We start from the raw sequence: 14,475 nt of genomic DNA, 5'->3' as shown, positions 1-14,475 counted from the left end.
AATACGTTTTTGGATTGGTATCAAATTCTGCAGTCATACACGATTCCTGCAAGTCTTGGCTGAACTGATTGAGCACCATGCATCTCAGTCGCTATTTACGGACTTGTTTTCATCCTAATACTTTATTCAACTTATGAAGCAATACCACTATTATTCATCCGATTCCTTCCAGAAGTAGGCCTTAATTGTTGTCATTTTAAGCTTTTAAAATAAATTATTAATATGCACTTTTCATCTTTTCGCAACAAGGCCTAGGACTAGGTCATAAAAAAATCTGACCACTATTTTATGATTTTTGTCTCACTTTGAAACATGACTTGTGGGTCTATAATAATATTTGGAGGATGGAGAATAAATTGCCGAAACTTTAATAGGACCTACAAAAATGATATAAAAACATTTCTTGACTTCTTTTTCTCTATTTTCTTTTCTTCATTCTTGTTTTTTCTTTGAGTTTTGTAAATTTTCTTTTCTTTTTTAATACCCTCTTAGGCTCTCTGATACTATAAAAAAAGATAATGTAACGTTTATTTTGTAATTTTAAAATAACCATATGCTGCCCTGGTAGCAGAGCTATTCTGAGTTACTATAAAGAAATCAATGAAAATGGAGCTAGTAGTATTACTTGCTTAGGGTGTCGAAAATACATGTTTTACAAGGCTAAGGGGTAAAAAAACACCAATACTTGTTTAGGGTAGGATATTACACTTGTTATACTTATTTAGGGGTGTATTTTCAGTCGTGGCACATACTTGTTTAGGGTGCTTTTTGAAACTCCATGGCCACGCATGATACCCTTGTCAATGACCAGTGGCCCCCCGGGACAAACAGTGATCCATGATCTGTCCATATCATCAGCTTGCTACAATAATTTTAAGAACAAAGTACAAAATATGGTTCAAGCATGCATTTAAACATATTTATTCACCAATCTTTGCACAAGAACAAATGATAATGAGACAAATTAAGGTGGTACGAAAGGCTAAATCAAGTTGCTCTGATTGAGTTTAAAATAGACTTGTTGCAGAGAGATATGCAAAATAATCTTAATTCTAAAATTTGAGCCAAATCGGACAAACGGTTTTTGAGATATTGCTGTTGAAAGATTCTTTGTATTCTATTGTTTTTGCCAATATATTGATGAAGTTAATGAAGAAAATTGGCAAAATGTGCTCATTAATATTAATTTTTGCCAATATTTTCCCAATATTTTATGAATAAACCTTCATACTAATTTTACCTTTAAGAATTTTGACCTGAAACTTTGCCAATGTGTCTCTATGACCTAAACCTTTAACATGTGATTTGCCCGCAAATCTAATTTGCATATTGGCATAATTAATTAGCCTTAAGTATAATGCTAATTAATTATGCAAATATGCAAATTAGATGGGCGGTAAAATCACATGGTAATGTTTTAGGCCATAGAAACACATTGGCAAAGTTTCATGTCAAAATCATATAAAATAAAAGTAGTATGAAGGTTTATTCATAAGATATTGGTATAATATTGGCAAACATGAATATTCATGAGCACATTTTGCCAATTTTTCTCATTAACTTCATCAATATATTGGCAAAAACAATAGAATACAAAGAAACTAAAAACATGCATATCTTGACAACCGTATGTCCGATTTCCTTCAAACAAAAACTATTTTGCTCAGTGTATTTAGCTTAACTTATTCAATCTATTCAAATGGTTCTAAATTCAGTTTCTGTTTTCCAGAAACATCGTTTCGAACCCCCTTAAGGTAGTATGAACGGCTAATCAAGCTTGCAGCAAAATAGCCACAATAGCAAATTGGAATTGTGTATTAATTTAAAACTTAGAACAAAGTAAAGATAAGTCTTCACTCCACCTATTTTTAGAGTTTCATAAAAATTTTACCATTTCTTATGTATTTCTTTATTTTTTGAAAATTACCTAAATTTTTTTACATTATAATTTTTTTTGCCAACATGGAGTGTGCTATGGTTTCCAAACTTTCAGGGATGGTGTATAAGCTTAATATCTAAATTCTCTCGCCAGCTTTTTTTGATAAAGTGTTTAATTTTTTAGAAAATAAATTTTTGAATTTTTGATTTTAGGGAAATTTAGAAACACCTATAACTTAAAATAGAAACACTTAATTAAAAAAAGCTGGCGAGAGAATTGTCTAAACTTGATTACCTTTCATATGACACATTGTTTGTTGAAATTGGACCTATAGTTAGCTCAAAAAAAATTCTAGAATTTAGGTAATTTAGTGTTCTAGAAAAAGTCAAGAAAATTGAAAAAAGTACTAACATTACCATTTTATATCTCCTTTGTTAAAGCCAATATCTTGAAAAAAATTGCTGTCCTTTATTAAGTAGCATTTTTGCAATAAAATAAATCAAAAACTAGATTTATGCAGTGGGTATAAAGGAGAGAAAATCACATTTAAACAAATTACTTGTTTTCAAAAATTAAGCTGATTTGAAGAACTTGGCAACATGCCAAAAACAGGTCGTGTGTAAAGTCTATGGGGTTTTCCAATCACAAAAAATTACATAAGTCAAAAACGCTCTTTTGGAAAAAATTAAAAATTGGCAGGTGAGTTTTTCTCACCCATCTCCACATTCTGTATCATTTTGAAGCAAGTCTGAGCATGACACCGTAGCCGTTCATACTACCTTAAAGGGACTAATCAGAAGAATTAGGGTGATTTCATAACTGATGCATACTTGAACCATATTTTGTACTTTGTTCTCAAAATTACAAAAAATGACTTGAGCAATTATCATAGCAGGGTGACAATATACCAAAATTAACCAAGGAAATTCCCAGCAAACACAAAATATTTCTTAAAACATTCAAAAAGTTTTAATTACATTTAAATGTCAGTCATGAAAACATTTTACAATGTATATGAAAAATACTACAACAACATTTACAAAAGTATTATTGTAAAACATTTTTGGCAAACATTTTTGCAACATATTTTGTCAACTCTTTAATAACATAATGTTAACAAGTTTTGCATCTAGTTTACAAACATGTGTTTGGAAAAAAATGTTTTATACCCTTAGTAATACCAGACAATAAAATTGTTTTTGTAAAACCTTATGTGTGCGCCATGGTTGCAGGCCCGTGCACGCAGGATTTTTTTTTTAGGGGGCACTGATTTTGAAAAAGTGGACTTTTTTCTAAGGGGGGCGATTTTGTGGAAAGTGGACTTTCTTCCCAAAATTTGGACTTTTTCTCCCAAAAAAGCTTAAAAAGCCTGATTTTTTGCTCGCTATGCTCGCAAATTCTGAAATTTTGGGACTTTTTGTAGACTGATGCAAATTTTTTTGGGGGGGGGAGGGTGCAGCTGCACCCCCCTGCGTACGGGCCTGGATGGTTGTTAATATACCAGATTGCTGCAATGTTTGTGACATCTCAATATTTATGGGGGTGGGGTGCATGTTACAGAAGAGTTAAAGTAAGACCAAGTGGGAGAGTTTTAAGCCCAAGTGACAAGTTACAACATAACCACATGGCAAGTTACAGTAAGACCACATGGATAGTAACTCGCCACATGGTCTTACTGTAACTCTTCCATAACTTACCGCCCGGGGGGGGGGGGCACTCAACTTTGGTAGTGACGGTATGTGCCTGTCAATAGGCCCCCTCTTTTGAAGTCGACTATACCCGATGACCCCCTTTTTTTAAAAGCCATACCCGATGACCCCCCTTTTTTTTTTAGTTGCGCCTATCCAATCACCCCCTTTTTTTGGTTGCGGATACCCAATGACACCCTTTTTTCTAGAATAGCATCATCAAAATGCAACAAAAAAATGCCGAAACTGTCAAATGTTTTCAAAATTATGCCGAAATTTTCAAAATTTTGCTCCATTTTTTCCAAATTTTCTACCCGATGACCCTTTTTTTAAAATTTTATACTCGATGACCCCCTTTTTTCAAAATATTGTACTCAATGACCCCTTTTTATTTTGTTTGTACCCAATGACCCCTTTTTAAAATAACGCTTTGTACCCGATAGGCCCTACTTCGCAACTTCCAAAGTTGAGTGCCCCCGGGACTTACCGCCCAATAACTCGCCTTTCATATCCATGCACTCACAGCTTTTTATCTGGTAATATTTTATTCATCAAATAGGCAATTACTGTCGGAGCTACCGATAAATATGACAGGCGTTCATCCTTCTCCAACAAGGGAAGCTGCGTGGATATCTTTGCTCCAGGAACCTCCATCAAAAGCACATGGTACATCAGTGACAGCGCCACTGAGATAAAGAGTGGAACCTCCATGGCCTGCCCACACGTCTCAGGTAACCAGATACTAGTTTGCATCTCAATTATACACAATATCTTCATGGCAGAAATCGCCATGGTAGGTTGAATCCACAGCCACGCATGGCCATTTTGTTCCGACCTTTGAGACGCATAATGAGCAGAGGGCATCCGACTAAGGCTACTGACAATAGCCTGGTAATTGACCTCTCTGTGTGTGAGTGAGCATGTATACGCCATTGATGAGGTCAATGGTCATATGCTTTTAGACTGCTTGCAGTGAGTGCAGCTAGCCTACGCTGCACTATAGTTCGGCACATATAAAAGCATCAGAATATGTTGTCAGTTTTCGAGTTCAAGACACAATGGTTCGTTCTCAAGATGCAAGCTAACGACTATCATATCCGTTGAACATGTATATTCAAGTGCAAGGAACAAAATCTGGCTTCTTTAGACTAAATCAATTACGGGAGATATTCATCATTTTCTACCCCGGTATCCAAAGATTTATCATCTGAATATCAAATCGTGCATAACACATTCACGTGTATCGATCCCGGGTATTCATTTTAGTATCTCTGCTGTACCAAGTAATTATTAGCCAGGCGATGTCGGTGTGTGATACTCTTGATATTGTTTCTAAGGTATAGAAAATAGGGCAAAGAGGGGCATTAGGGACTACATTTTTGTAGTTTTCATCATACCTGACTTTTACTTAAAATACTTGTTTTTGTTTTTAATGATTTTAATGTGCATATTTAAGCATTTCCGTACTGTTTTCCTAAGCCTTTTTAGAACGTTTTATTTAAAAGGCACCCCATAAATGTGTGCCAAATACATGCCCTCCCCCTTCTCAGCTGGCCAAAAAATGTCTTGCTCCCTCCAATTTTACCCTTCGTCTGGCACTCATAATTATATTGCACAGCCCCTAAAGCCTTTTATGCAACATTTTAACACTTTGCAGAATGTGCCGGGTGTTCAAAAGTAAAAATGGTAAAATTGATGTTTTTCTCATAAGTTTAAAAACTTCAATGCAATGCCAAATTTGCTTGTGTTTTTAAAAAAATTATTTGGGGAAGCGTTTAATAAGCAAAAAAGTGCTTCATAAAAGTGGATACATATTTTGAGGAAAAGGAAAAAATATAAATTTAAACTTATATGCGCTTAGAATGTGTCAGGTGTTCAAAACCCTGGCGTCCATTTCATTTATAGTGTACACATGACAGTGGTGTAGCTCGAGTCATCATATAGACGAATCCATTTTCACGCATTCCTACACCTCAATATCCGCCATTACTGGGTCCCCCCTTAGGTCTATTCCACCTAAAATGTGAAATGATGTGGCCTTGGCAGGGATATCATGCGCATATTTTTGGGGGGGCTTTAGGCGCCAGCCCCAGGGTAAAAAAAGGGCTGCAAAAAAAAAAAAGAAAAGAAAAGAAAAGAAAAAAAGAAAAAGAAGGAAAGAGAAAAAGAAGAGAAAAGAAGGAAAGAGAAACAAGAAATGTCTTTAAAAAAGACGGCGCAGTGAATGAAGAAAAAATGTTGGATTTCACATTCACTGAGAGGACCTTTGGCTTAAAAATGAGCTTTTAGAAACGACACTGTAAAAAGGAGAATGATGTTTGTTTCCTTTATTTTATTTTGTCTTAAAAACCCGCAATGAGGGCACAAATTAATTTATATGCTGAGTACTTAGTACATTTCTTGGTATACTTAATAACATATGATGACATTTACTTAAAATGAAGAACATAATTATTCTCAAGTTTGTACTTAACATAAATGAGTTAAAAAGTTGTATGCATTTGAGCCTTTAATAAGGCCTAGGAATGATTATAAACATAATACTGTGGTATGGGGTAATAGCAATTCCTCATTGATAGCATGGATAGTGTCTAAGTCTGATGACGAGTCTTCAGGTTCATATTGTGGTTTGGATATACCATTGACTGACATCGGGTATGGCCATTGTTTTCAATTTTGCGATGAATAGTTATATCATTTTATGAACCAATTACAGGTAGGCCTATTTCTGGAAAGCATTAAGAACAGAGATTAAACTGACCAAAATTGAAATCAATATTCAGGGTGTACTAGCGATATACAGTGTGTAAAAATGAACATTTTAAGGAACATGTGGTATATTTTTCTTTTCAGGAATATTTTCTCAATCTGAGGACCACAAAATCAAACAGAGCTTGAATTGAAAAAGCCAACCAGAAATATACTTTATTTTGGGTGCGATGTTTGCTTCTATGTATACAGGGTGATCAAAATTTACTTCATTAACAGACCTAATTATTTATTCAAAAGGTTTAATTAGTGCTAATTAGCTGCTTAAACTGCTTTCAGTCATAAATACTCATTCCAAACCAGAGAATACAATATCTCTTTGTCACTTTTAGACTACACTTGCAATTCTGATAATTGACTGTTTTACATAGACCCCTATGAGGGGTGTAAGTATTCATTTTGAAAATATCATTATCATTTCATTTGTTCAAGAAAAATGTCACGCCGTCAGTCTTTTGGGAGTCTCAACTTATAACCGCATGGTCCTTTACACTGCGCCATTAGGCCTATCAATTTAATACCCAGACCGAATAGGCTATTTAGTAATAAATAAAGCAACTTGAAACAAAATGATGGAGAAATTATCACTTTCGTAAAAACAAAATAGTATGGTCCACAACAAAGAAGTCCTAAACAAACTGTAGGCGAAACAACGGCCGAAAATTGCATAAAATAGCTGACATGTACCGCAATATCAAAAACTGCATTTGGTACATTTTACAGGTTCACTTTACCATGCTTACAGCACGGTGTGTCAATTGCGGGAAAATCCGTCAAGGTGTCCCGAAGAATAATCATTTACAGTTGAGTCACGGTCACCGGCCATCTCGTTTGCATATATTAAACTACAGCGCCTCTAATGACGTGCATGCACTGTGCGACTGAACAACCTTTGTTTATTACTTTAGACAGATCAGCACGCTGTGATTGGATGTACTATGTAAATAAGTAAGTTGTTGTTGTAATGGTAACACACCATACTTTGGTAACACGAAACTTCACCATCCCATCCACATGTAATGACACGTGATACAGTTTTTGAAAGCTAACTCCCCAGGCTAAATCCATATTCCTCCGCCGGCAAAAATATAGCCCATGATAAAATTAATCATAGTTATAATTATTTTCTTCAAATGTGGTTGTCGGGTTCAGTATACCACAATTAATACAACAATAAAACAATTCCCACCAGATAATTACTTGATATGTAGGCCTATACTTTCTCAATCTAAACCTGAGGTATAATATGGTTTCAGATCTAAACCAAAATCAGTACCACTGAGCGTCATCTCTGTCTACCAACCAAGTTATCAAAATTTGTCTATGGCATATGCAAGGTATTCTACCGGGGCAATACACTAGGATAAATTATTACTTGTGCTGTGATAGTTGCCATCTGCGACGTGATTGGAAATTATGCACATTTACAAAAACATAGGCCTACGTTTAAACTGCTAAAATACATCACGCATTTTGACTATAAACTCATCTATACCATTTTACTAGAAATGTACTATCTCCAAGGGCCCACGACCAACTCAACGAACTCATGCATATGCAAACGAGCCCAATCCCTATGCTAAATCAGGGGTGTGAGAGTAGAAATTGACAGGACGCATGCTCAGCTAATGCTTGTAGCTAATATTCCTCATGCAAGGAGCCCAGGTTGAGTGTGTTGTTGAAAATCATTGCATTAAAAAACACTTCTTTCAATGAAATCGCATATAAAATCAATGGATACACAACCAAAATTCTACAAAAGTCAATCTTTATATTAATAAAGCTATCGATGTGTACGAAAAACTTCAGTGGTACAAAATGCCTTTCACATTCGAAAATTTCAGTATAGTAACACCCAGCCAATTCAGAATTAATGCAGCACTGCTGCAAAAAAAGAAAGTAAGTAAGGGGAGAGAGAGAGAGAGCCTATTAGGCCAACAGGGTGGCAAGGAGGGCGGCATGTGGAGCGAAACCGTACAAGGAGGGCGGTATAAGGAGGCTGGCTTGTGAAAAAATGCCAGTGTCATATTTCACCCATAAGGAGAAAAGAGCGGGCGGAAAAGTACAACAGGTGTACATACAGGGTGACCTATACAAGGAGGGCGGCTTGTGACGTGCGGCACATATGAGGGCGGTTTGTAACCAGGACAAAAGAAGAGGGATGAAGGAGAAAAAAACTTTTATCAGTCGTCAATAAAGGGTGGCACATTGTAACTTGTATACCAGGGAAAAAAGGGGGCGGAAAAGTACAAAAGGCGTTATAACTATAATGCCTACAGGATGACCTATACAAGGAGGGCGGCTTGTGACGTGCGGCACATACGAGGGCGGTTTGTAACCAGGACAAAAGAAGAGGGATGAAGGAGAGAAAAACTTTTATCAGTCGTCAATAAAGGGCGGCACATTGTGACTTGTAACCAGGAGAAAATAGGAGTGGAAAAGTAGATCACGCTTTATGGGCCTAAAGTTTTGACACATAGAAGGAGGGTGGCTTGTGGGGCAGCAAGTATGGTGGCATGTGTTGTGGGGCGGCACATAGTACAAGGAAGACGTCTTGTAACCAGGATAAAAGTAAGGGAGGGGTGAGAAAAAAACGCTTGTCAGTCACCTATTTAGGGCGGCACATGTTGGCTTGTTACCAGGCGAAATATATACAAGGGGCGGAAAATTACAACACACGTTATAGGCCTACAGGGTGACCCATATAAGGAGGGCGGCTTGTGAGGTGGCACATACAAGGAGGGCGTCTTGTAACCAGATCAATTTAAGACCAATATTCAACTTCAGTATAACCAAAATTAATGAGTGATAGGCCCTGTTTGTGCACATTTTCGCCATTATGTATCCTTAGCCCTGGGCTCCACAACCCCTAGCTACGCCACTGTGTGGGAAGGAAGGCGGCATATGCCTAACCAGGGAAAAGTAGATGAAGGAGAGAAACCTGCATGTTGGCTTTTACAACCAGCAGTTAAGAGCTGGGGAGTGGGAGAGGATAAAACAATGCCATGACCATAGGCGTAACTAAAGGAGTCAAGGGGGAACGTGCCGCCATGTGATGGATTCAGCGCCTCCTCAATGGATTTTGAGCCCCTCAGCGGTGAAAGTCTAAATTTTCGCAAATTGCAACAAAACTAAATCATTATAAAAATAATATGAAAAGACCGTTTTAAGGCCAAAATTAAGAGAAAAAAAAAAAAAAAAAAAAAAAAATGACCAGAGGCGTAACCAGGGGAGTCCAGGGGAGGGGTGTCACCCCTTGTCTTATTCAGCGCCCTCTCGATGAATTTTGAGCCCCTTCCAAGCAATGAAAATCTTGAATTGCGCGAATTTTAACACAACTAATCATGATCAAAGATCCGAGGTCAAAATTCAGAGGGTCATTAAAAAGAAATAATGCATGACCAGATTCATAACTAAGGGACTCAACGGGAACATGCTACCCCTTGTTGGATTCAGCACCCCTTTAATAGATTTTGAGCCCTACCAAGCAGTGGAAATCTAAATTTGCACGTGCTTCGCACGAATTTCAACAAAACTAATCATTCAGAAAGGCGTATTAAAAACTAGGGGACCCAATCTTGTTTGGATTCAGCGCCCCTCGATGGATTTTGAGCCCTCCCAAGCAGTGGAAATCTAAAATTTCGCACGTTTCGCGCAAATTTCAACAAAACTAATGATTATGAAAGAAAACTAGGGGAGTCAATGGGGGAACGTGTCACCCATGTTGAATTTAGAGGGTCAGAAAAACAAATACCGCATGACCAGTGGCGTAACTAGGGGAGTCAAGGGAGAACGTATACCATGACCTCTTAATTGTTTGTATTCAGCGCCCCCTCGATGGATCTTAATTGAGCCACTTCCAAACAGTGAAAATCTATTTTTTCTGCGCGATTCGCGGGTGATGAGAAAAACAAAGAAATAACGCATAACCATTGGCGTTGATATGGCAGTCAAATTTGTGTCGCCCTGTGTTGAAATCAGCCCCCACTGCAGGTGGTGTAGGAAGCGATATCACCAATTTTGAGGTCGCCATTGGATTAACACATAATCATGAAATCTTCACAAACAATTCTAAATTTGTTATGTGGTGTCAAAGCAAAATTATCTTACTCTAAAACCGTCGGGGTACGACAGTGTACCACACTGTAATTGCTAACCGTGTATTTTGAATGGGGCTGTCAGCCCTGTATCTTCGCCAGCCTCGTACGTCACATGTTGCGCTTCCTACGCCGCCTGCCCCACTGGATGCATCACATGTGAGCCCCTTCCGAGATGCGGAAGTCTAAATGTTCTACACCATGTACCATGGGCGTCAATCCGAGGAGAGGGGGACATTCCGCTCAACACAACATCCCTGATGGTCTAAGTAGGCATGCTGTTATAATATAGGCAATATTTGGTATTATACCTTGAGTTTTGGCTAAAATACTTCATTCAAATTCACCTTTTTTGGACCACATTAACAGCATATTTGACCATTTTAGGTTAAAAATTGCACATTTTCGCGAGCTTCGCGCTAATTTGTTCCAATGTATATGCGTCATACTTGGTCATTTTAACTTAAAGAGTGTGTTATTTTGAGTACTTGGGCATGGTTAGGAGGTAAGGGTGCTGTGCTCCATTCTAAGCCTTCTCCAAACTGTAAAACTCAAAATTTTTCGCACGCTTCACGCGAATGTAAACATTAGTATTCATTATATCATTTTCACTTGTAGCGAGTCAACTCAAAAACGGCAGTAACTTTATTATTGGTTTATTGGTCTTCTAGAAAGTGTGAGTCAAGGAAGACAATAATTGCATTTATATTTCCATAGGTGTTGCGGTTCATAAATCAAGGTCAATAATATTAATATCTAAATTAAAATTTTGGGCGTTTTCCCTCCTCCCGAGAGAAATCATGCAGCAGGGGCAGATATATGACAACCCTTGCATCACGTCCTGCAGCCCATTCCTCTTGTGTTTCGGCTTTATTTGTCTCAATATTTGAGTGCAAACACCGCTGGGTCATTCTCCCTTCCAACTCGCCTTAAAGTGGACATTGCAGTCCCTTATTATTTTCTAATTTCAAAAATCGTCTTTTACAGGATAGGATAAATTTGAGATTAGGCCCTCATTTACAAAGTAAAAATGCGACTTTCAGACATTTTTTTCATGGCCCAGCCACCCCCAATGTTGTATGTGGAATTCTGACCATATTAACCTCATATTTGACCAAGGCCATGTTAGCTATAAACATTGCCAATTTTTGCGCTCTACGCGCGAAGTTGTTCCACTTTTGCAACATATTTCACCATAAAATAGCTTCAATAGGCCTATGGCAAAAAAACTTTTGCTCACTTCGCGCGTATTTGTACCATAAACTTAGGCCTAAAAAAAATTGTTTGATTGGCGTAACCCGACCGACCCTATAAATAGGCCCAACCCTAGACTTTTTTTCTTATTTTTTTGCAAAAAATGAATAAAAAAATCTTAAAAAGATTAAAATTTAAAAAAGAAGAAAAAATTTGCGATTTTCAGCTTAAAATGCGTGTTAAAAAAAAAATGCCGACCGACCTACCCTAATTTTTTTTTTCATGTTACGCCAATCAAACAATTTTTTTAGGCCTTATTCTGTCCCCAAAAGGTGGTGGATTCACAATACATCGGGAAATATTTTTCAACCCCATTCCTCCCCAATGTCAAAAAGAAATCTACGCCACTGTGGGATAGAGAGAAAAAAATCTATATAATATTAGCGTTTTACGTTCATGCAGATACTATCAAAATGGGTGACATGATTTAAACCCGTATTTTCAAAATTTTACCCCTCCCTTGGGCTTCCACATAATGCGACAGAGTTTCCCCATAATTACAACCTCCCATTAATATTTTGAATTGCGCACCAAATGACTTCAATTGGATGGAGTGTAGGCATATTTGTAAAAAATCTTCAAACTCTCGGGGGTCACATTTCCTAGACACTCCATGTCAACCCTCCCTTATAGACCTAAAAATCTATGCATTGCAAATATCAGCAGATAGGCCTATATATAGTTTTAAAATGGGAATCTAAGTTGTCACCATTCTATTATGTAAATCTTTTTTCTTTCCAAATTAATATGCCTAATGATTTTGTATGTGTAAATAGCTTCATTTCAAAAGAAATCAATTCAAAATCCTTTTCATTGGAGATAGACTGGAGATGTTGTGTATGTGTGTGAGTGGGGAGGGGGGGGAGTAGGGGCGCCATCCTGTATCCTTTCTCCAGGGCGGCACAAACCTAGCTCATCCCCCCGGGGTAAGGGGCTTCTGGATACGCCACTGGATATTAAACAGCATTCCATCAAACATGTTACACTTAATAGACAAACGAATGATGAAAGTTTACAACACAATACAATTCAACATCGATTTTTAAGCGGATTTAATCCACCCAATTGGGCAGTAATAACACCAGTTTGGTGCAGACGGGACCCAGTAATGGCCGATTGAATTCTGACCATCACTTGGCTCGTTGGATTCGTCTATTGGGGCACCCACCACGGTGGGGGGGGTTGGCACAAGCCATTTTTCGGCAATTTTAATATATTCTGTATATCTTCCTCGAGTCAACGGCACTAGCTTTGAAGTTCAGCGTGTGCTGCATTGGCTTAGCGTAGTTTATTGCCTGTACATATGCGGCATGTCGATCGCGCACATAAAAGTATGTACATGCATCAAGTAACGCCAAGCTAATGCAGAACATGCTGAACTTCAAAGCTAGTGCCGGTGACTCGAGGTACATATACAGACTATAGTGGATTCTCTAAATTTTCAAGTGATTGGAGGGGCACATCCACCCAACCTCCCTCCCCCCACCGTGCCCATATATGACGCAATGCACTGAACCATGATGAATTTGCCGACATTCAGTTAATTTCCCCTACATTGGGTGTATATTTCAAGTGGAGTCACTTATTCAGGTAATCCCATTTGAAATTCACACTCCCTATGTGGAAGATTAAAGCCATGTCTTCCATAGGGGGTGTATGGATTTTAACTGGAACAGCCCAATGAAGCAATCCCTCATTTCAAATATATAGTTTTGGTTTCTCTATTGTTCAGAAACCAAAAATCAAGGGATTAAAAAGTAGAGCTGATCTGGTTTGCAATCATAACACTATTATGCTGGAAGAACACAGTATAGGGTATATAACCAGAAGTATACAATAGCCTATTGTGCTAACATAATATCATGATTGATATCGGAAATCTATCCCGCGGACGACAGTTGATGCTATCTGTCGAAGGTAGGTGGCATATTACACTCACGAAGTTCTAGGCCTAGAAATCATATACATGCTTGGCGTATATTGAAGGATGGGGCGGGTGGGGGATTTGTTTGTTTGTATGAAACATAAACGATGCATGGAGATGATTTGATTATGAATTAGTTTATTATCCCCGGGAAGCACAACCCATACCTCTTTAAGATTGGGCTCCCTCCCTATATAGCCACCTCTTCCCTAAATTACCCCTTTCCCCTCCTCCTCCCCTACATTCGATATCTTCATCTCGAGCTCTCCTCCCCTTCTCTTTCACTTCCAATGCTCTCTCTCATCTGTTTCTCTCTCTCCCGGCCCATATCCCCTTGCCCTCCAACCACCCCCCCCACACACACACACACACACACAAACCCACACAATCTCTTTTCCCCTCTATCTTCTACTTTTTGCAGTAAAAATTGATTCAGTAAAAGTCATTAGGTTATTAGAGGTCATATAATGGCCTTCCATCGATTCTGGTACATGGGATTAAAGACATGAATCGATTTTGTTTATAGCACCTATACAATTACAATAGTGACCCCTTTTGTAATGTCGATGCAAATATTTCGATGGTCTATATTTTTTCACAGGTGAATTAGCCTAGACTTATTCGGTTTTGTAAACCACGCCTTTCAATGTAGATTACCATGGTCGATTTCTCTCCTCGTGAATATTGCACTGCGAAATTTAAACATTTCTTTTGTATACTTAGTAGGTAACTTCAAATCAAATAATTTTACGATCCACACCAGTGGCGTACGCAGGGGGGGTGTTACGGGTGTGAAACACCCCCCCTTGGATCTGTCCAAAAAATTAAAATGGGGGGAGAAAAGGCAATGAAAGAGAGAGAGAC

General features: G+C 38.0%; 1 pseudogene; it reads left to right on the top strand.

Annotated features, from left to right (window-relative positions):
- Nucleotides 1-14,475, top strand: part of LOC140168399 (aqualysin-1-like) — a 31,466-nt pseudogene that overhangs the window by 13,475 nt on the left and 3,516 nt on the right.

Source organism: Amphiura filiformis, chromosome 13, assembly GCF_039555335.1.
Source record: "Amphiura filiformis chromosome 13, Afil_fr2py, whole genome shotgun sequence".
Lineage (NCBI taxonomy): Eukaryota > Metazoa > Echinodermata > Ophiuroidea > Amphilepidida > Amphiuridae > Amphiura > Amphiura filiformis.
This window is presented reverse-complemented; position numbering and strand designations above follow the sequence as displayed.